This window comes from Dipteris shenzhenensis, chromosome 9 (genome assembly GCF_047967505.1).
Source record: "Dipteris shenzhenensis isolate YYH24624 ecotype China chromosome 9, Dip_SZ_1.0, whole genome shotgun sequence".
In the NCBI taxonomy this organism is placed as follows: Eukaryota; Viridiplantae; Streptophyta; class Polypodiopsida; order Gleicheniales; family Dipteridaceae; genus Dipteris; species Dipteris shenzhenensis.
The window spans coordinates 56219829-56240377 of record NC_141604.1 but is presented as its reverse complement, the minus strand read 5'-3'; positions in this window follow the sequence as shown (position 1 = coordinate 56240377).

Below are 20549 nucleotides of genomic sequence, written 5' to 3'. Positions count from 1 at the left end.
AATATGCAAAAGCAAAAGTCAACAAACAAGGTAAAATCAAAACATATATATACATATATAATATATACACATATATAATATACTTTACATAACCACACAGTGTGGGTAGGGAGGGGCTTCCTTCCCCAAAGAGTTATAATCCGAGGGAACGGGCCTTTCCCCATGCGTTGAGATTGGAATTGCCAAGAATATTAGCACCAATTTTAGCATCCAAATTCGTGTATGCACGAGGTATGCACCAAGTATGTACGTCTACTTCACTTTCTGAAAAGATACAAAAAACACGTTCAAAATGGAAACAATATTAAAATACGGTATTATTGTGAACAATAAAATATTAGTCTAGTGTGTATCAATATTTTATATATAAATTGCTACAGGTATTGTTGGAATGTAACACAACATTTTCTAGAATAAGATTTTAAATTACTACATGTGGTGTTGCAATGTAAAATGACATTTTTGACAATACGTTTATAATTAATTTGATTTAGAAAAGTAAAAAAACCTTAGCTCAAAATATGTTGTGTTCAGTTCATCATTCAATTACATAAAATAAACATAGTCATTTTTACATGAAAGGGAAATCAAAGTTTCCTTTGCCATATAAGTGTAGGACTTCGAGATAGGACAATGGGATCCACTTTGTGTTTTTATTGCCAATCTTTGAATTAGCCTCAGATTTCATCCTCTTTTTATGTATGTAAATCTTCTTTTCATTAAGAGACTTCTAAATAACCTTCCAAGAAAACTTCTTTTGATTCGTTGATTCTTCGGTACTTGTTGATGATGCCATTCTTATCAATGCAACAACGAAGAATTAAAAGCTTACTATATCGAGCTATAAGCTTCGAATCCCTTGCTTAATACTGAACAATCAGCTAGATCTCAGTTAATCGTGCACTTGAAATCATAAAAGTCACTACGTCATTTAATCACGAAAAATAATAATAATAAACTCAAGATTGAATGATATACATGTGTCCAAAATTTACTACACATGACTGAATAAGTAGATGCATGCCCTAGATGAACTTATTCCTACTAAAAGAAGATGCGTTAAGTCACCAATATGCATATCCATTATCTATCATTTGACCCACTCATTACTGCATCCCACAATGCTCGAATTAGATGCTACCCTTTGGTACGGATCTCAAGCACTAGATGGGGATTTAGTTATGTGAAAGAATGAGAAAGCAAGCTTTTGAAGCAAATTGAGAGCATTCTATTTACCTTATTGCAAGATGTTTCCATCCCCAACTATCCAACAGATGATCTATTGATTCTATTTGAATATATTTTGCATTCAAAGATCTTCATGCAACCTCTAATGCTTTTGCACTTGGCAGCAACCATCAGAAAGGTGATGATGGAACTTTAGATTTCCTTATTGAAAGCAAAGATGATTGCAAGTCGAATTCGATCGGGTGCTGCAAGTTTTTTATTGTTCTCTTCAAATCTGGATACCACCAGTGCATAATTTACCTTCGTTTGGATTTTCAAAATATGTTCAACATTCACCTCAGTCCTCATCCTAAATTTTCATTTGTGCACTTTATAATTGATACGTATATCCAACTAAAGTTTCTGTTGCCGTTTAAAAATCCTAGATCACGTAACGGAACTTCTTGGACAAGCTACAACCCATATAAATGGAAAAACATGTCACAAAAACTAGGATTAAGAAGTCAGCTCGTGGTCTTGCCACATCTACGTAAACAATCACGGGAATGGGACACCTTTCACATGATCTCAGTGATCTACCTACCTCACTGAGACCACATTTACCACTCACAGTTGTATAGTCAATCTCTCATGATATTACACAACGCAATCATCTCTAATACAATGCAACACAAACTTGATCAATGTTGATTTTAATTTCATTGTAAAACGAGATGCCAATGTAGAATTGTGCAACTGTAGCAATGTAGCATCTTTAGAGTCTAGATGTAGATCAAAGATGATTTTACATGTGAGAATATAAAGTTGAGCTATAACAACACAGAGAATTACATGTCATTCATCAGCGACCTATTGTGCTTTGGTCAATCCTACAACCAACCTTTTGGAACATAGTAGGAGAAAAGAAGGTAAAGGCAGAATCGATAACGGCAAACTTAGATCTTTAAAAGGTGATGCAAATTGCAAAATTTCAACAGAAATACGAACCTAGAGACTGTTATTGTTGCTAGACCTTCTCCCACGAATTCTTGATATGATAATCTCAATGAAAACGAGTTGTGCTCTAGCTTTAAGTTCAAATAATTATATAGATTTATCATGAAAAGCTTTTGTATAAATGCTTTTTACTTAAGGCATGTATGCATTTTGCCTTTTACCCATGAGTTTTTACTCTATTTGAATAAAACCTTCATGAATGGGTCAAAGAACAATGGACTCAGGGAGATGTTTGGTGTTCTAGACATGGATGGATGTCCCAAAGCTACTTTCTCACCTTGATGGTTCCAGTTGTTTGCAGTAAAAGCTAGAACAAAGAAACTATTAGCAGTCGCTTGTGGTGATTTTACCGACGTTCGAGTATGATTCAGACTATTGACATTCAGGTAATATGCCAATATATTACCCATTCACAAGACTTATTCTCAGCACTAATATTCTCTGCGTTTATATTCTTAGCATTAATATTCTCAGCACCCAGGGAAGGGCCCGTTCCCTCGACTTATGAATCTTTGGGGAAGGTAGTGCGCTGCCTCCCCACCCACACACTGTGTGGTTATAATAATTATATATTATATATTATCATAGAAATATTTTCAATTGCTCGTCCATTCAAAAGGGCTTGTTTTCAATCTGGATTCTTACAACATTCCTCTCTTTCAAATGTTCTCGATGCGAGGGAGTAAGAAAAGACAAGCTAGATGCATGATCGAAGAATGACGACACCTTTATTCATATGGTTATAGTTTATGTGAATCTTGTATAGACTGCAACTAGGACCAATTATGAGCTCTTGTAAGTATCGCCTGATTGATGTAATTGTTTGGCTTCAGCTCCCAAAGTGCACAAACAATATCGCCAAGTCAATAACAAATCACCACCCTGACATTTGCAGGGAGGATCGGGTCCCAACGGACCTTGTGTCATGTCTCATGTCCACTTTTTTACTCTTTCACTTTTTCCCTTTAAAAATTTGATGATTCAAGCTCAATTTCAAGTTAGTACTTACGTGCTCCATGACAGAATGACTGCCTCCCGCAACCTATATTTCCTTTCTTATCACACATCTTCACTAAGGGCTTCCCATGGGTAGGCCAACAAAATGAATTTCATTCATGTGGCCTACCCAGAGAGAAGAAGAAGGAGAGAAAGAGAGAGAGAGAGAAGGTGGGGGCAGGGGGGAAGGTAGGCCAGAGAGAGAGAGAGAGAGGGGGGGGAGAAGGCACCTAGGCCAAAGAAGGCAGAGTCACTCAATGCATGCATTGAAAGCCCCTTACAATAGCTGATAAACAATTCAATGGAGCATACGTGGACTAATCACCTTAAAATAAAAAGAAATGTCTAAAAAAACACCAATTTTTCCTTTCTTATAACACATCTTCACTAAGGCCTTCCCATGGGAAAGCCAAAAAGTACGAGCCTCACTCCCAAAAAACAAGGTGCTATGGTGCCACATAGCTACTTACATGGCTTTATCACTGATCAAACTATCTTGGGTGGCACCATATCTAGCAAATAGACCCTGACAAACTCTTATGATGGACTCTTCAACATACCCCATTCTCACTCCCCTCTCAAAAAACTATCTTACTTCTGATAGACCATACCCCAAGAAACATCGCGGCCCTGATGAACAGCCAACACAAGCATCTAAAGTAGAAGGGAGGCCTCTACTCTCCCCCAAAAGGATCAACCTCCATTTGGCATTCAGGTTGAAGTTTCCTATGAGGCTGACTCTTCTCACCACTCCCACTAGGCTGCTCAATACTCTTTTAACACTACACATGCCCAGAACAAATGGCTAACATCGTCTTTGTCTCTCCCACATAACAAGTAGCAACATTAACGTCCTTACATCTCACTAGCCTAGAGTGAAGGGGAAACCACTCGTAGCTTTTCAAAGCAAAAAATTTGCCTTACCCAAATTATAATTCCTCCCAAAATCCTTAATTCTATTGGGCGATCTTCTAAGCTTCCATTTGAGATTTAAGTGATCATACATGGTGCTACCTTGAATCAATCTTTTGGAGGCTTATATAACTGTGATCTTCTAGAGTGTAGTATTGCCCACAACACCATTCATTAATTCGCCATTTAAAGGAGGGGATGGGATTGGATGGCAACTCCTCAGGATTTCTTTCCAAAACATTAGACAATAGCCTTTCCTCTCTATCATTTAGGATAAAATTCTCAGACAAACTCCTCATAGACTTCCAAGATGCCCTCCTTTGATCCCATAGATGAATCCAAGAAGTAATGCCTTTATTGTGTAGAGATTTGGCCCTTGGGAGGTCCAACATCAGAATAGTTGACCATTGATGGAGACAGCTTTAATCCACCAATTGTTTTCCTATAGGCTAGAGTCACCTCTAAGACCTGCACAGCCTTTCTAGTTGAGCAAATCCCCACTCTGCTTCCAGGCATCAACCAACCCAGCTACTAGATCCGAACCCTAAATCTTCAAGGGGAAACAAGATCATATACGCTCATACCTGTTGGGGTTTGTCAATGTCCTGCCTCTCCATAGGCATATTTGTGATCCTATGTGTGTGCTAGAGGGGCAGTTAGGTGTGTTAGATGGAGCTAGATGCTTCCAGAGGATAGGGGAGAGATTTTAGGAGCTTGGTGGCCTTTGGTATGAGGTCATCTATGATGTCAGTGTGGATGTAGAGGTAGCCTACATATGGCCCTCATTTCTCTTCATTCGATGAGACAGTTCTTCATTTGTGTCCATCTTCTTGTCTCCATTTTGCTCAGCTTGCTCGTTTCCAACATGGTATCAGAGCAGTACCAGCCTCCTTGAGCCTAATTCCACCACCTCATCGTCATCTTCTCCTCTCTCCTATTGCTCACTCTCACTCTTTGCATCATCTTTTGCTCATCAGACCTCGCGACCCTCAGCTATGGCGTCTCGCCCCTAATCTTGGCCTTGGAAATGAGATAATCGGGGCCCCTCATGAGAAAATTGTGGCCTGTAGGGCAAGCCCAACCGTTGGCACAGTCATCTGGAGAGAGCAGAGGAACAACTCCTCCAGCCCTTGGCGTTCGATTGGATCAAGAACTCTACCAAGATCCACGAGGTTATGAGGCATCCCAATAGGCCAGTGAGGGCGGCCATGGAAGAAGCATGCCAGGGGCAAGAAAATGGCATGCCTTTCGTCTGGGCGTTCAATCTGCAAGAACCCAGCAAGGATAATTACAGCGCGATTGCCTATTTCGTGTCGCTTGATCCAATTCCTAAGGGCTCCTTGATGGAGCGATTCCTTGTCGGGGACGATGCATTTCGAAATTCTCGCTTGAAACTCATCTCTAACATCGTGAATGGACCCTGGATCATCAAGAAAGCAGTGGGTGAGCAAGCTATTTGCATTCTGGGGCGAGCTATCTCCTGCAAATATCATCAACTCTCTGATAAACAAAATGGTCTAGACGGGTTGCTGATAGGACCGTCGCTAGCACCGGTGATGGGTGGCTTCTCTGGTCCTGATACGAATTCAGGAGTGGGTATACTTACGGAAGGGAAGTTGAGATTAGGACTGTCGTATGCCAAGAGGGAAGATGGAAAGGACTCGATCTTTGGAGATGACAGTAATCCAAACCATGATCTTCAGCTTCTCAAAACTGTCATCATAATAGCTTGGCTTGCTAGTAAAATTGCCCATGTGGTAAGACCTTGCCTTGACATGGATATTTTGCTTTGCTACAAGAAGAGGCTTCTTGTCAAGCCCACATCATCCACGAGATGATGAGTATGTTTTTGAGCTCCACTTGTATCTCCCCTAGTTGTCAAGGTACTCTGCCTGGACAGTCCTCCAAAATGATTGTAATAAACTGTGAGTTCTTTGTAAACACCTTTGGTCAGCTATGATGTAGACCATGTGAGTATGTGTTGTCCCCTTGGTACCTCCCACAGACTTGTGTTTGTACACGCAAGGGAGATAACCATTAGGGGGGGTTTTGTTTTTTGCCCTCATGGTACCTCTTACAGACATTTTGTTTGTACATGCAAGGGAGATAACCATTGGGGGGGTTGTGTTCCCCACTCTGTATACCTTACACCCATGGGAACCCTTGCTAGCTTGAGATCCTAGCCATTGATAGATCCATGACCACCATGAGATGGCATGTGACACCTTGTGCTAGCTGTATCCTTGACATAGCTTGAGGTAGTCCCTTGAGGGGGGGTTTGTTGGGGTTTGTCAATGTCTTGCCTCTCCATAGGCACACTTGTGATCCTATGTGTGTGCTAGAGGGGCAGTTAGGTGTGTTAGATGGAGCTAGATGCTTCTAGAGGATAGGGGAGAGATTCTAGGAGCTTGGTGGCCTTTGATATGAGGTCATCTATGATGTCAGTGTGAATGTAGAGATAGCCTACATATGGCCCTCATTTCTCTTCATTCGATGAGACAGTTCTGCATTTGTGTCCATCTTCTTGTCTCCATTTTGCTCAGCTTGCTCGCTTCCAACAATACCAATTCATGCTTTTCCATGTTCCAGCTAAGGGCAAAAGATGCAACAAATTGATGCTGCTTCGAGCTATAAGATAGGTCAAGATAGGTTGTGCATGCAACAAATAGGCAAGTGTACAAAACTAGCATGGGGTAACAAGGAGTAGGTTTAAGGCCATTGATAGGCTAGAAATAGGTTGGTTTGCTACAAGAGTTTTAAAAACTAGGTTGGCCCAATTTTTAGGAAAGTCAAGCAACTTTACACTCCTACAACCCTATAAAAGGGCCTTTAAAGGGGACATTCCACATTCTAACTTGTAGTGCCTCAATTTGGGCTACTACCACTATAGCAAGGACTTGCAAAAGGCCCTCACCATTGGTTGTCTACATAGTAACAAGGAGGATAGGATTCAAAGGGAGACTTCTGCCTCACCATTGGGCTATTTACACAATTGCAAGGAGGTCAAGGATCCAAGAGCACGAGCTCTACCTTGCAACTGACTATCCAAGGGTGTGTTTGTGGGGTACCATTATGAGATCCACACAAGATTTGGGAGAGCAAGTAAGCTGAGTGTTTTCAAGGTTCCATGAGGAGATAGGAGAATAGTTTTAGTTATCATAGGGGTCCACATCTAGTTAACACCCTATTAATAAAGGGTGGTACACTATGCCCATCTTTTGTATATGATTTGGTCCATGCTTAAAAATGAATATATTCTCTCTCTCTCTCTCTCTCTCTCAGGGAGAATGGGATGTAGCAAGCAACCTCCACCATCCTTTTTTTTCAAACATGGTATTAGAGCCCTAAAGGAGATCCACAAGTGTTGGGACTGTTGGGGCAAATTGATATAATGGGATCATACCAAGGTCTATGATTATGAGTGTGATCACACGTGTGTGTGTAGGTGTGCCTAAGTTAGGTGTGACTGATGATGTGTCAGTTAGTAGTTTTTATTGAGTGAATCTAGGAGTGTGCTGTGTGATTGAGAGATACTAGGAGAAATTTGTGGATCTAGCTCACATATGATGTCATACATGGATGTAACTAGTGCCTATATGAAGGACAAATTGATGTAATGGGATCATACCTAGAGTCCTAAGGTCTAAGGTTGTGAGTGTGTGGTTCACATGGTGTGCCTGGATAGGTGTTAGTAGGTGTGATTGATGATGTGTCAGTCAGTAGGTGTGAGTGTGGAAGATTCTAGTGGATGATTGAGAGATTCATGGAGAGATCAGTGGAGTGATTTGTGGATTTGGGATGCTCTCTCTTGAGCTCACATACCATTGTATCACTGGCCTATATATTGGAACTTCCTCTCATGAATAAAGTACTCTTTCTCCTTCATTTTTGATCTCATCATGACTTCTTTTTAGTTCCTTCACCGTATATTGGCCATCTCTCATATGAACAAACACGATTTTTATTCATCTTGTGTCCACACCATGTTTCCATTGACATTCCAACATGTGATATCAGAGCCATACTTCCCTCCTTGAGCCACACCATCATCTTCCTCTTCACCCTCCACCTTCTTCTCCATTCTTCCTCGTTCTGTCCCAAAATTTCCATGTGCTTGTTCTCCCTCTCTGCTTGACCATTTCCAAAACCCTTCTACCTAGAGACTCCCCTTTACACAACCCACATTCTCAAAATAACCATGAGCAACTACAATGTTGTAGGTAACTTCCTCTTTACTGAACTTGTAAGCTGCATTAGCAGACTCATTCTCAATGGTTTCTCTAATCAAACTAGAAGTTACCAAAGAAGCATGTATAGCACTTAATAGAGAGCCATCGAATATGCCAAATACACCACACTAGAGCATTTTTGGAAATTTCATTTCTATTGTCCATGCCACCCTCTTCTTTGCCCGACGGACTTATGATGCATATGACCTGTAGGAGTAAAATTTAGACCAGCTCTCCTAGGTATAGTTGGTCAACCTTATGAGCTAGCTCTAGTCTAAATCTAAGCAACAATGGTCCACTAAGCAAGGAGAAAATGTTAAAAAACCAGTCAAATTTATAGCAGCTCCAATCGGTAATGTGACATGGCATTGTGCAAATCCTTGTTGGGGGATCTTCTTTGCTAATAGAGCTTCCCTTTTGTTTCAAAAGCCCTCTCAAAGTCGTTTCTATTTGGAAAAATTTCATCCTCTAGTTTTAGTTTTTGTCTGCAAGACTTTCCTTAATATCTTTGGACTTTGACAATTGACCAGTCAACATACATTTGGGGCTTTTACTTCTAAAGATCAATTTACTATATTTTGACTATGTTTGACCATTTTCATTCAGCCATAAGTCTTGGAAAGTTGAATTTTTTACTAATATTTCAGTTTGGCATATTTTCAAAGTGTATGTATGCAAAGAAATAGTCATCATCTACGGGGGTTTTTGTGTTAAGAAGTACTACTTGTAAGAGAGTAGACACTGCCCAAATCAAGGGTAATACCTTGTCATCTATCCTCATGGGCACTCAAACCAAAAGTAAGATGGACACTAGAAGGATGTAAAATTCTCTCTCAAAGCACAATGAAAAGTTTTGCAATGCCAAGATGAAGGATAAACCACATATGATTCATGAGCCTCTCCAAAGAATTGGCATTCAGACATCAGCTTGGACTCATTCATCTACATCAACATGGTGGTCAAGAATATGCACCCTATTGAATATATCATTCTAATTTGTGGATCTGACACAATGATAGCATGGAAACGATGCTAGAAAAGGATTGCTATCAAGGGGAGAATCTTCCCCACATCTTCAAAATATTAGAGTTTTTTTCTGTGGTCAATAAGGGTTCTCTGCCCTAGGATGTCCCCCTTAAATGATTATTAGTCTTATGTGTGAGTTTTACCTTGTTCGACCTATGGGAACTTCCCCTGCATAGTCATTGTGCAGTCTCCAAATTGTAAACCAAGCGACCAAATTTAGAGTGAGATCATGTTGGGGTGGGGTTGGGGTGAGGATGCCCAAATGAGTCTGATGTTGCTGCTGATGCAACTAGAATGAGTGCTAGGTTGGGATCACGACTATTGTCACTAGAGGTGGGCAAGCCATGAAGTTTTCCATGGACTACTGCTAGGGTTTGAGGTCATCAATTTGTGGGGGGGTATGTTGGGACAAATTGGTGTAATGGTATCATACCAAAGGTCTATGATTATGAGTGTGATCACACATGTGTGTGTTTAGGTATGCCTGAGTTCGTTGTGACTAATGATATGTCAGTTAGTAGGTGTAATTACTCAAGTGAATCTAGGAGTGTGGTGTGTGATTGGATTAAGGTGCTCTACTGATCTCACATATGATGTCATACATGGATGTAACCAGTGCCGATATATTGGCCATCTCTCGTATGAATAAACATGCTTTTTCTTCATCTTGTGTCCACACAATGTTTCCATTGATGCTCCAACAGGGGAGCTTGAAGGTGAGAACCTTGGAAAGGAAGATCTTAGTTCAAGCTTGTAGAAATTGACTTCTACATCTAAAGGATACGTGGTCTTGTGAGGAGGGTGGTTCAAATTTGGATAGGTGTACACTCCCTAACCCCTCGCCTCCTTGTCATGGCAGCTACTAGACTACTCATGTCCAACTTCAAGTAAGCGAATAAGCTTGACAAAAAAAACTACCCATCATGAAAGATGAAGACCTAGAATGATTTGGTGGTTTGAATGAGTTGGGAAATCATGATAAGAGATTAAAGCCATAGGCTACCAAAAATGTATCTAAAGTAGTGTAATGTAGGGCCCTTGCCATCATCATTGGCACAAGTGTAGAATCAATCCTTTGCATATTTAGCTTGCGGATATAGCATTTGGTGCATGGACCATCATGAAAGACATGTACAAGGTGAACAATGATATGAGGATTCTCGATCTCAAGACAATGTTGTATAGCATGTACATGGATGAGGGGGACCCAATTCACAAAAAGATCATGAAGATAAAAGTGGTAAGGGATCAACTCTCTATGGCTAGTTAGAAGATAGATTCACCAAGGATGGCTAGGCTTTTCTTGGCATGCTTCTTAGCACTACAGAGGATTTGTTACAATGATGATCGCAGAGTAGCATTGTGCACTAGTGAATTTCAATAAGGTAGTGCCTTTGCTTGTGCACGGGGACATTTGGGAGAACAAAAATCATGGATATGATGACAATGCTTTTAATGTCAAAGACAAGATCAAAGGAAGAAGGAAGGGCAAGTCTAGTGATGGCAATCCCAAGAATAATGGCATCATATGGTGACAACAAGAAAAAGAGAAAGAAGCAAAATAAATGCTTCTACTATGAATAGCCAGGAGACTTTGTGAAGGATTGTAGGAAGAAGGATGTTGATTAAAAGAAGAAGAAGGAGTCCAAGTAAGAATCAGAAGAGTAAAATCAATACCAAATGTAATGATCATTGAGAAGGAGTCCAAGTAAGAATCAAAAGAGTAAAATCAATACCAGATGTAATGATCATTGAGAAGCTTTTCTTTGTAACAACTTCAAGTATTGTTGAGGTACAAGGTAGATCTTGGTACTCCATCTTGTATGTCTAATATTTAAAGATGGATTGGAGAGGGATCAAGAACCTTTGTGAAGGTGAAGGATAGTAGAGCATGCTCAAATTATATGATTGATATCACTTGCATGAGACAAGTCTCTTTGAAAGGGCCTCAAGAGTCAAGGTGCGATGGGAAACGCTTGTGAAACCTGCAAATCCTTGAAAAACACAGCAACACTATTGGAAAATATGCACAAACTCTCAAAACTCACAAATAAAAGAGACATAACAAGCGTGCTGGGTACAATCTCCCCCCATAGGAGTGGTGCTCTCCTTCCACCTCCTATGTATTTATGTATATTCCTCAAAAAAGCTTCTGAGTAAAAATCATACAAAAGCCTCTGTGCTTTCCTCCATGCACCCTTTTACAAAAAGCCCCTCCACCTTCTAGAATAGCTGGCTTTTTCTAAAAATAAAGCTTTCTCTAACTTTGGCTTATTCACTTAGCCAAGCCACTAATATTCCAAAATTCAAATGTGTACATAAGCTTTTGTAATATCAAAAATTAGGCTTAAGCCTTATTCATCCCTGCATCACTGGAGTTGAGCCTACATGCCCAAAATATGGCGGATCATGCTTGCTAGATGCCATTGCCTGATCAATTACTATTCCCCTGGATTCACACAATCAATAGTAATGAAATATTTCAAGCATAAGATAACCTTGGAATTAATCACCACAATCAGTCAACCTTTTAGTATTATAGCAACACGAAATTAATAAATCATAGATGAATGGTGCACACATGCGACACATACCATCTCATGGCGCACTTGATGCTACACATGAATAAAATCGTACGGATGGTGCACACATGCTACACATACTATCATCACGTAAGTGGTGCACACAATGCTACACACTCATACAGTCGCAATCGTATATCCAGCCATGTAGGAGCACACATGCATCACTATGGAACAGCGATCAGCTGTGCAATAAAAATGTTGGATCTCACTAAACTAAATACTGAAAGATTAAATTAATGGGTTAATTCCAATTCTTGTAACATCCCTCTTGCTTGAATCGTAATTGCCCTCAATTGCATGACAAAAAAGTAGTCAATAAATCAGGGTACTGGCAAAAATATTGCTCGGGCATCCACTTAGCATCCTCAACTGGGTGGTTCTTAAATGTAAGAAGATAAATAGGATATGAGTTTCCACGTCTCGTTTGAGAGATTTGTTGAAAAATGATCTGGTTTGGCTCTAAGAGCTGGGTCTCTCCTTGAAGCAATGGTACATCGTCTAAAATAGGTCGAACTGGTGGGTCTCCATGGAAAGGTTTCAGGAGGTGCACATGAAAAGAATTATGATTTTCAATCAAGTGGTAATTTGAGCTGATAGGCATTGTCATTAATGCGTTCCAAATCTTTAAAGGAACCATAGGATTTAGGGGCAAACTTAACTACAGGGTGTGTCTCAATACTCTTAAGTATGCGCTTCTCAATACGTAACATAACTAGGTCACCTTTAGCAAATACAACTTTCTTTCTACCCTTGTTTGCACGTGCAGTATACACAGCTTGAGCATGCTCGATATTCTTTTTAATAGTAGCCAAAATGCTAGAGAAATCTTCAATAAATCGATCAATAGCCTCTACTTGTTGCTTAAGGCGGGTCAATGGAGTAGGAATGGTCTTTCCATAGACAATTTGGAATGGAGATTTGCCTATAGCAGAGTGCTTAGTGTTGTTGTGGGCAAATTGTAATATGTGTATAAATTTGTCTCAGTTGCCTGGCTGACCAGACATGTAAGCACATAACATGGCACAAATAGTATTTTGTGTGACCTTAGTTGTGCATTGGTCAATCCAAAAGGCATAACAAGAAATTCATAGTGACCAGTTTGGGTTCTAAAAGCAGTCTTGAAAATATCGGGCTCGATCACTCTCACTTGATGATATTCTGACTTAAGATCAATCTTGCTAAAGATTGTGAATCCTTTCAACTTGTTGAGTATCTATCATCAACTCTCAGAATGGGGTATCAATTTTTCATTGTGATTTTATTTAAGGCATGATAATCGATGCACATTCGAAAAGTTCCATTTTTCTTCTTGACAAGGAGAACAGGTACCCCAAATGGTGAGCTACTAGGTCGAATTAGGCCTCTAGGCAAAAGATCTTCTATTTGGAATTGAATCTCTTGTTGCTCACTAGGATTGTGTCTATATGGTGATTTACACGGTGGTGCATTACCTAGAATAAGGTCAATCTTATGATCCTCAGGTCTAGATTGAGGATCCTCAGGTCTAGATTGAGGTAGGCCAGGGGGTAAGTCTTCCATAAAGCAGTCGTCACAGGTAGCTAGAAAAGGATCCAAAGGCTCTTGCTTAGTTTTCTTAGTCTCAGGACTAACCTCAATCTTATTGACCATAACTAGATATGTCTTCTCACATTTGCACAAAGCTCTTTTAGCTTGGGTATGTGACAATATAGGCCAAGAGGAAAGATTCTTGTCACATTCTAGAGTCATAGTCTCAATGCCTTAAGTCACAATAATGGTGCATTCAAGATAATCAAGTTTGGCATTACGATCAACGTGCCAAGGCATCCCTAGAATGAGATCTTGCTCATGCAAAGGAGTGACTAAGAAATCACGGCTCTCAACTAATGGCCCTAAAGTCACCTCAAGATCCTTAACCATTTGCAAACAGTTAAAAGCTGATTTGACTTTATATTTTGTTTTGATGGTTGCAAGCCCTAACTTTTCAACTAAACGTTGCGAAATGAAATCATGGGTGCTTCCTTCATCAAATAAGACACTATGTTCTTTTTCGTGCAATAATGCAGTCATATGTAACAAAGAACTATGAAAATAAGATGCACTTTTACCTAAATAACACTTACCTGAAGGGGTATAGTCAGCATCTTCAGTGTCGTCCTCATCCTCACCCTCTTGCTTGAAAGATTTATCATGGGATCCATCATCAATGTAGTTGATCCGTGCGGAGTTGTTGCGCTGACTATTACCATTGGTACGTCCATTGGTTCTCCCTCCATTGCCTCCGTTGTTGTTGGTAGCATTCTTTGCTTGGGTACCTATCTTGTGTGTAGCAAGTGGATTCTTTGGACATTCATAAGAGTAGTGTCCCTTCTCTTTGCATTCATAACATGTGACAAGTTCTTTGGTTCTTCGATTAATACGTGACTTAGTAGGTTTCCAATTAGACTTACCATCATATCTACCAACTTTACCTCTTACGCCCTCTTGCTTGAAGTATGAAGTATGCTTCTTTGCTCGAGGGGTGCGAGTAGCAAAGCTTCTTCCCTGCTTTCTTAAGGACTCTAATGCCAAATCCATAGCATCAAATGTTGTAGATGGTCGAAGCATACATACATCAGCACAAATAGTAGGGCATAAACCCTCAACAAAGGTACGATATTGCTCCTTTCAGGACACTTTCTCAATAGTTTGCAATTGAAGTAGAGAGGAAAGATATTTCTCGGTGTATGCATCCACACTCTCATTATCCAATTGCCTCAATCTTTGCCATTGCTTGCGAGTATCCTCTTCAAATTGTGTGGGCAGAAAGTGCTTCTTGATTTTATCTTTAAATGCTTCCTGTGTCTTTGGAACATGAGTGCTTTCGGCAACCACACTCCACCATAATTGTGCACTGCTTGTCATGTGACTTGTAGCAAGTTTTACCTTCTCGATCTCTTCGTACTGTTCTCCCAAAAAGTATTGATTGAAAGAACTGATCCATGCAAGTAAAGCTTGTCCATCTCTTTTACCATCATATTTTGGGAAAGAAAAAGTTTTGCGATTAATCTTACCAAACTTCTTCTTATCACGAAGCTTGAGTGCTTTCAAGATGGCCTTTCCCACGTCTTCATCGCTGGACTCATGTGAAGGAGTAGTGTCATGATGTCGTCATAGTGAAGTCTTCACATGTCGCTTCTTCTTCCTTTGATGTCTCATCTTGCTTCTTCCACGCTCACTATCATTGGTGTCTGATGATTTGCTGCTTTCACTTTTTTTCATCTCTGTCCTTCATATGCTTCTTTGTGGCTTCAGTCATCTCTTTTAACACTCGATTTGCACGTTCTTTGTTGGCTTTATGCATGTCACACATGTTGTGTACTCAAGTTCCTACTCAAGGTCCTATGCATGATGTTTCCATGCATCTAGGGAATCTGATGCATGCATAGGTTCGTCGTGTAAGAAAATAATACAACGTCTGTCCTCAATAGATAACAGGATCTCATACGCAAGAGAGAAAACAAGATAGTATGGAGAATCAAAAATTTGATTACTATAGAACTGATACAATAGATGGTGCTGCCTCCCAACCGTGCGCTCCTGTGAAAGAAGCTTCGATGGCATGCTAGAAACAGTAGAAGATAGAGGCTGGATGCTAAGGAATCAGGATTGTTGTAGCCAATGATGAAATGGGCTTCACAGGCTTGCTCTTAGATAGCCACCAGTCGTAGTCAGTTAGGCTCAATTGGGTGACTGTCCCAGTTTGCCCAAAACGGTCGACTGGGGGTCGGTCCCAAAATAGGCCACTGACCCTTACAATAGAACCGGTGCGCAAAACATAGCAACTAACCTACTATCTCCGTTCTGCCCAGAGCCATCCGAGATCATCTGAGGCTCTAAACGGGCCCCGTAACCAGGAAATGCTCCGTCTACCCTCAGTGTGGTTAGTCAAGGGATGCCTTCATGCACTTGCATGTAGCCTAGTTGGCGGTGTGCCAACTCTATCTGAAGCCGTCCAGCCATCAGGCCACACATGGCCCCCATCTCGTGTCCAAACCAGGACCTACCGGATAACCGAGCTACTCAAATGCCTTCTCCTCATATGGGGGGCTTACAAGTAGAGTTAGCTGGTTCCCGTGTAGTTACATGAGAGTGGAGCATTGATATCTAACACCCCCCTCAATGTCCACCCGTAAGTGAACTTACTTTTTTGGCCCAATGCCAAGTCGATGAAGATGCCTCTCTAGCAAGTCTCTTCCAAGAGCCTTCGTGAAGATGTCCGCAGCATTCTCTATAGTCAGACAGTACACCAAGTCGACCTCTCCATCCATGATGAGCTCACGTACAAAGTGATATTGAATCTCAATGTGTTTTGTGCAAGCGTGGAACACCGGGTTCTTTGCAATCGCCATGCAACTCTGATTGTCACATGATAACTGCGTAGGCTTGTTCTACACTGCACCCATGTCCCCCAAAATCCTCCTCAACCACACTGCCTCGCAAGAAGCAAAGGATGTAGATTTGTACTCGGCCTCGGTAGAAGAAAGAACAACTGTGGGTTGCTTCTTGCTGACCCATGACACAACTCCAAATCTAAGTGAGAAACAGTACCCTGTCACTGATCTCCTACTGTCCACGTCTCCTACCCAATCCGAGTCACAGAATCTGGTCAAGATATTGCCCTTGGTATAGGTGATGCCATAATCAAGTGTGCCTTTGATGTATTTCAGCACCTGCATCCCTACCCTCCAATGGTTCTCCCGAGGCTTATTGGAAAACCTGCTTAGTACACCAGTCGCAAAACTAATGTCCGACTGTGTGTTGCAGAGGTAAATCAAGCTACCCACAAGCCTTTTGTACTTTGCTTCATCCACCAGTGGTGATGAATCCTCGTTTGAGAGCTTCGTGTCAACCTCCATAGGGGTACTAACTATCTTGCACTTAGCCATGCCAAATGCCTTCAGTATCTCTCCAGCATACTTCAGCTGTGAAATGAAGATCTGTTTCGGCTCCTGCCAAACTTCAATCCCCAAACAGAAATGCATCAGTCCGAGGTCTGTTATTTCAAACTCTCTTTCTAGCAAATGCTTCGTTTGCGAGAACTTTTCATGGTTCCCTGTTATGACAATGTTATCCACATAAAGGACCACGATCATACACCTGCCTCCTTCTCTGAAGATATACAAATTTGCATCAGATGGGCTCCTCCTGAGCCCATTTTGCAGAAAGTAGGCATCAATTCACTGGTACCACGCTCGTGGGGCCTGTTTCAGCCCGTAAAGTGCCTTCTTCAGTTTGCAGACTTTACCTTCTGAACCGGGGATCTCAAAACCTGGTGGTTGTTCCACGTATACCTCCTCCTTGAGATATCCATTTAGAAAGGCGGATTTCACATCCATCTGAAACATGGGCCAACTTCCCTGGGTAGCTAAAGCCAAAACACTGCGAATTGTGGTTAGTCGAGCTGTGGGAGCAAAAGTATCTTGATAATCAAAACCATGTACCTGTGCAAATCCTTTTGCCACGAGCCAAGCCTTGTACTTATCCAACATGCCATCGGACTTGTACTTGGTCTTGTGCACCCACTTGGTTCCGATTACCTTGTGTTTTGGTGGTCGATCCACAAGGTCCCAAGTGTTGTTCTTCATTATGTAGCCATACTCCAACTGCATAGCCTCCATCCACCTATCATCGCTCTGTGCCTCTTCAAAGACACTTGGGTTCATCAGCATGGATCACTTCTGTCATCAAAGCATAGTTGACCAAGTGTTCCTACGCCCTTCTTTGCTCCTCTAATCTCTTGGACCGGCGGTGTTCGGATGGTTCCTCCTCAATGGCTAGAGGTTCTCTGCCATCCAAAAGCTACTTTACCCACTTCGGGAATGGCCGTTGCCATTGTGGTTCTGCAGGCTCTTCTTCATCTTCTTTGTCTTGAATCCTCCCAAGCACCATTGGGGGAGTTCGGTCTGTTGGTGGTGGCAATACTGGATAAATATCCTGGTCCTGGTTGTCTGGGAAGGAAGCATCCTCCTCTAATTGATGCGGCTGTTCTGAGAAGACCACATCGCAACTTACAATTACCTTCTTGGTAATAGGGTTATAGAGACGGTAACCCTTCACCTCTTTACTATAGCCCAAGAAAATACACTTCCGACTCTTTGGTTCCCATTTGGTCCTGGTAGCATCAAGGACGTGCACAAAACAGTCACATCCAAAAATTTTGAAATGTGCAGCTGAAGGTTTCTTACCAAAAAAGGCTTGCAGTGGAGTCATCCCATTCACAACCTTCGTGTAGCTACGATTCAGGATGTAAATTGCCGTGTTACATGCTTCAGCCCATAAAGTCTTTGGCAAATCTTTCCCTTTCATCATACTCTGGCCCATTTCGCAGATGATGCACATCTTGCATTCTGCTACTCCATTTTGTTGTGATGTATGTGGTGGGGGTTTCTGCCTCTTGATTTCGTGACTTTTGCAGTAACTTTCAAATTCAATTGATGTGAACTCTCCACCTCTGTCTGATCTCAACTTCTTCACCTTCCTCCCTGTTTCTTTCTCGACCATTACATGCCATTCCTTGAACCTACTAAAAGCCTCGTCTTTAGTCTTCAGGAAGTATATCCATATCCTTCTACTATAGTCATCGATCAGCGTCATGAAGTAGTAGGAACCACCCAAAGCTTCCATCTCCATCTTTCTGCAGAGGTCCGTGTGAACGAGCTCTATAGGAGCCTTTGCCCTACTGGCCTCTTTAGCAATTCTCCAGTCCTCATCTTTTGATGCATCTCCTCCTCCAAAAGCATCGTGCTAAAATCCTCAAAGTTGAGGGGTGGATTTCTATTCTATGTATTCAGCACCGTAATAAGACCATCGTACTTTGGTGGGAGAATCCGTATGCACCTTCATGCTAGATTCTCGATGGTGATGGTGATGCTAATCGCAGTCATCTGATCGCGCAAATTCTTCACCCTGGTGATGAACTTCTCTGTCGCTTCAGACTCAGACAACTCGTTCGCGAGTTGAGTCTCCAAATTCTGAATCTGCGTCTGATTCGTGGTCTCATACTAATTTTTCAAGACCATCCATGTGTCCTCTTCTGTGGTGACATGTTGAATTAATGCCATGATGGAATCACTAACACTGTAGACAATAGAACACAACGCATCTGCATTTCTTCTTATCCATGCGAGAATCTCATCCGCAGTTGGTACTATCTGTTATCCTACATTGGTTGGATCCGGTCTCGCAACCGGTCTCACGTCCACCCCAGTAGCAGTGTCCCAAAGCTCATATGCGCTTAGGATGGTCTTCATCTTGAACTTCCAGAGTGGATAGGAGCCGTCCAACTTTCTGCTTTCGCCGAACGGTGGGATTCGCAGTCTTGCGGGCTGGGCCATCTCTCACAATCTGCTCGCAAACAGAAACACACTACCAAATCTTCTTGCTAGAGTCCAGGCTCTGATACCATGTAAGAAAATAATATGGTTGTGCTCAACAGATAACAGGATCTCGTACGTAAGAGAGAAAACAAGATAGTATGGAGAATCAAAAATTTGATTACTGTAAAACTGATACAATAGATGGCGCTGCCTCCCAACCGTGCGCTCCTATGAAAGAAGCTTCGATGGCATGCTAGAAATAGTAGAAGATGGAGGCTGGATGCTAAGGAATTAGGGTTGCTATAGCCAGTGATGAAATGGGCTTCACGAGCTTGCTCTTATATAGCCACCAGTTGTAGTCGGTTAGGCTCAATTGGGTGACCAACCCAGTTGCCCAAAACGATCGACTGGGGGTCGGTCCCGAAATAGGCCACCGACCATACGATAGAACCGGTGCGCAAAACAGAGCAACTGACCTACGGCTGCCATTCCATCCGAGATCATCTGAGGCTCCAAACGAGCCCCGTAACCTGAGAGTGTGCTACCCCAAAAAATGCTCCGTCTACCCTCAGTGCAGTCAATCAAGGGATGCCTTCCCGCACTTGCATGTAGCCTAGTTGGCGGTGTGCCAACTCTATCTGAAGCCGTCCAGCCATCAGGCCAAACATGGCCCCCATCTAGTGTCCAAACCAGGACCTACCGGATAACCGAGCTACTCAAATGCCTTCTCCTCATATGGGGGGCTTACAAGTAGAGTTAGCTAGTTCCCGCGTAGTTACACGAGAGTGGAGCATTGATATCTAATACCTCGTCCTCGATCGATATAGGTGGCTTCCAAGTTGTCGTCACTTGGCATAGAGCATCTTCAATTTCTTAACATTGTTGCTTCTCATGCTGATAGCGTTCTCGCCATTCCGCGTAGTTACACGAGAGTGGAGCATTGATATCTAACACCTCGTCCTCAATCGATATAGGTGGCTTCCAAGTTGTCGTCACTTGGCATAGAGCATCTTCAATTTCTTAACGTTGTTGCTTCTCATGCTGATAGCGTTCTCGCCATTCTTCCTCAGTAAGTGTCATCAGTGTTGAACTTCTTCTTGATCGATGGTGATCATTTTCCACATCCTGATCATGATGTAGATCTTTAGGATAACCTATCTCTGATGAAATATGCATTCCAGACATAGTTAAGTATGTGCACGGTGCAAAGAAGAATCACTATGAAAGGAAATATACACAAACACAAGACGTATCTCAATTCAGTTTCCAAGCTTTGAAAG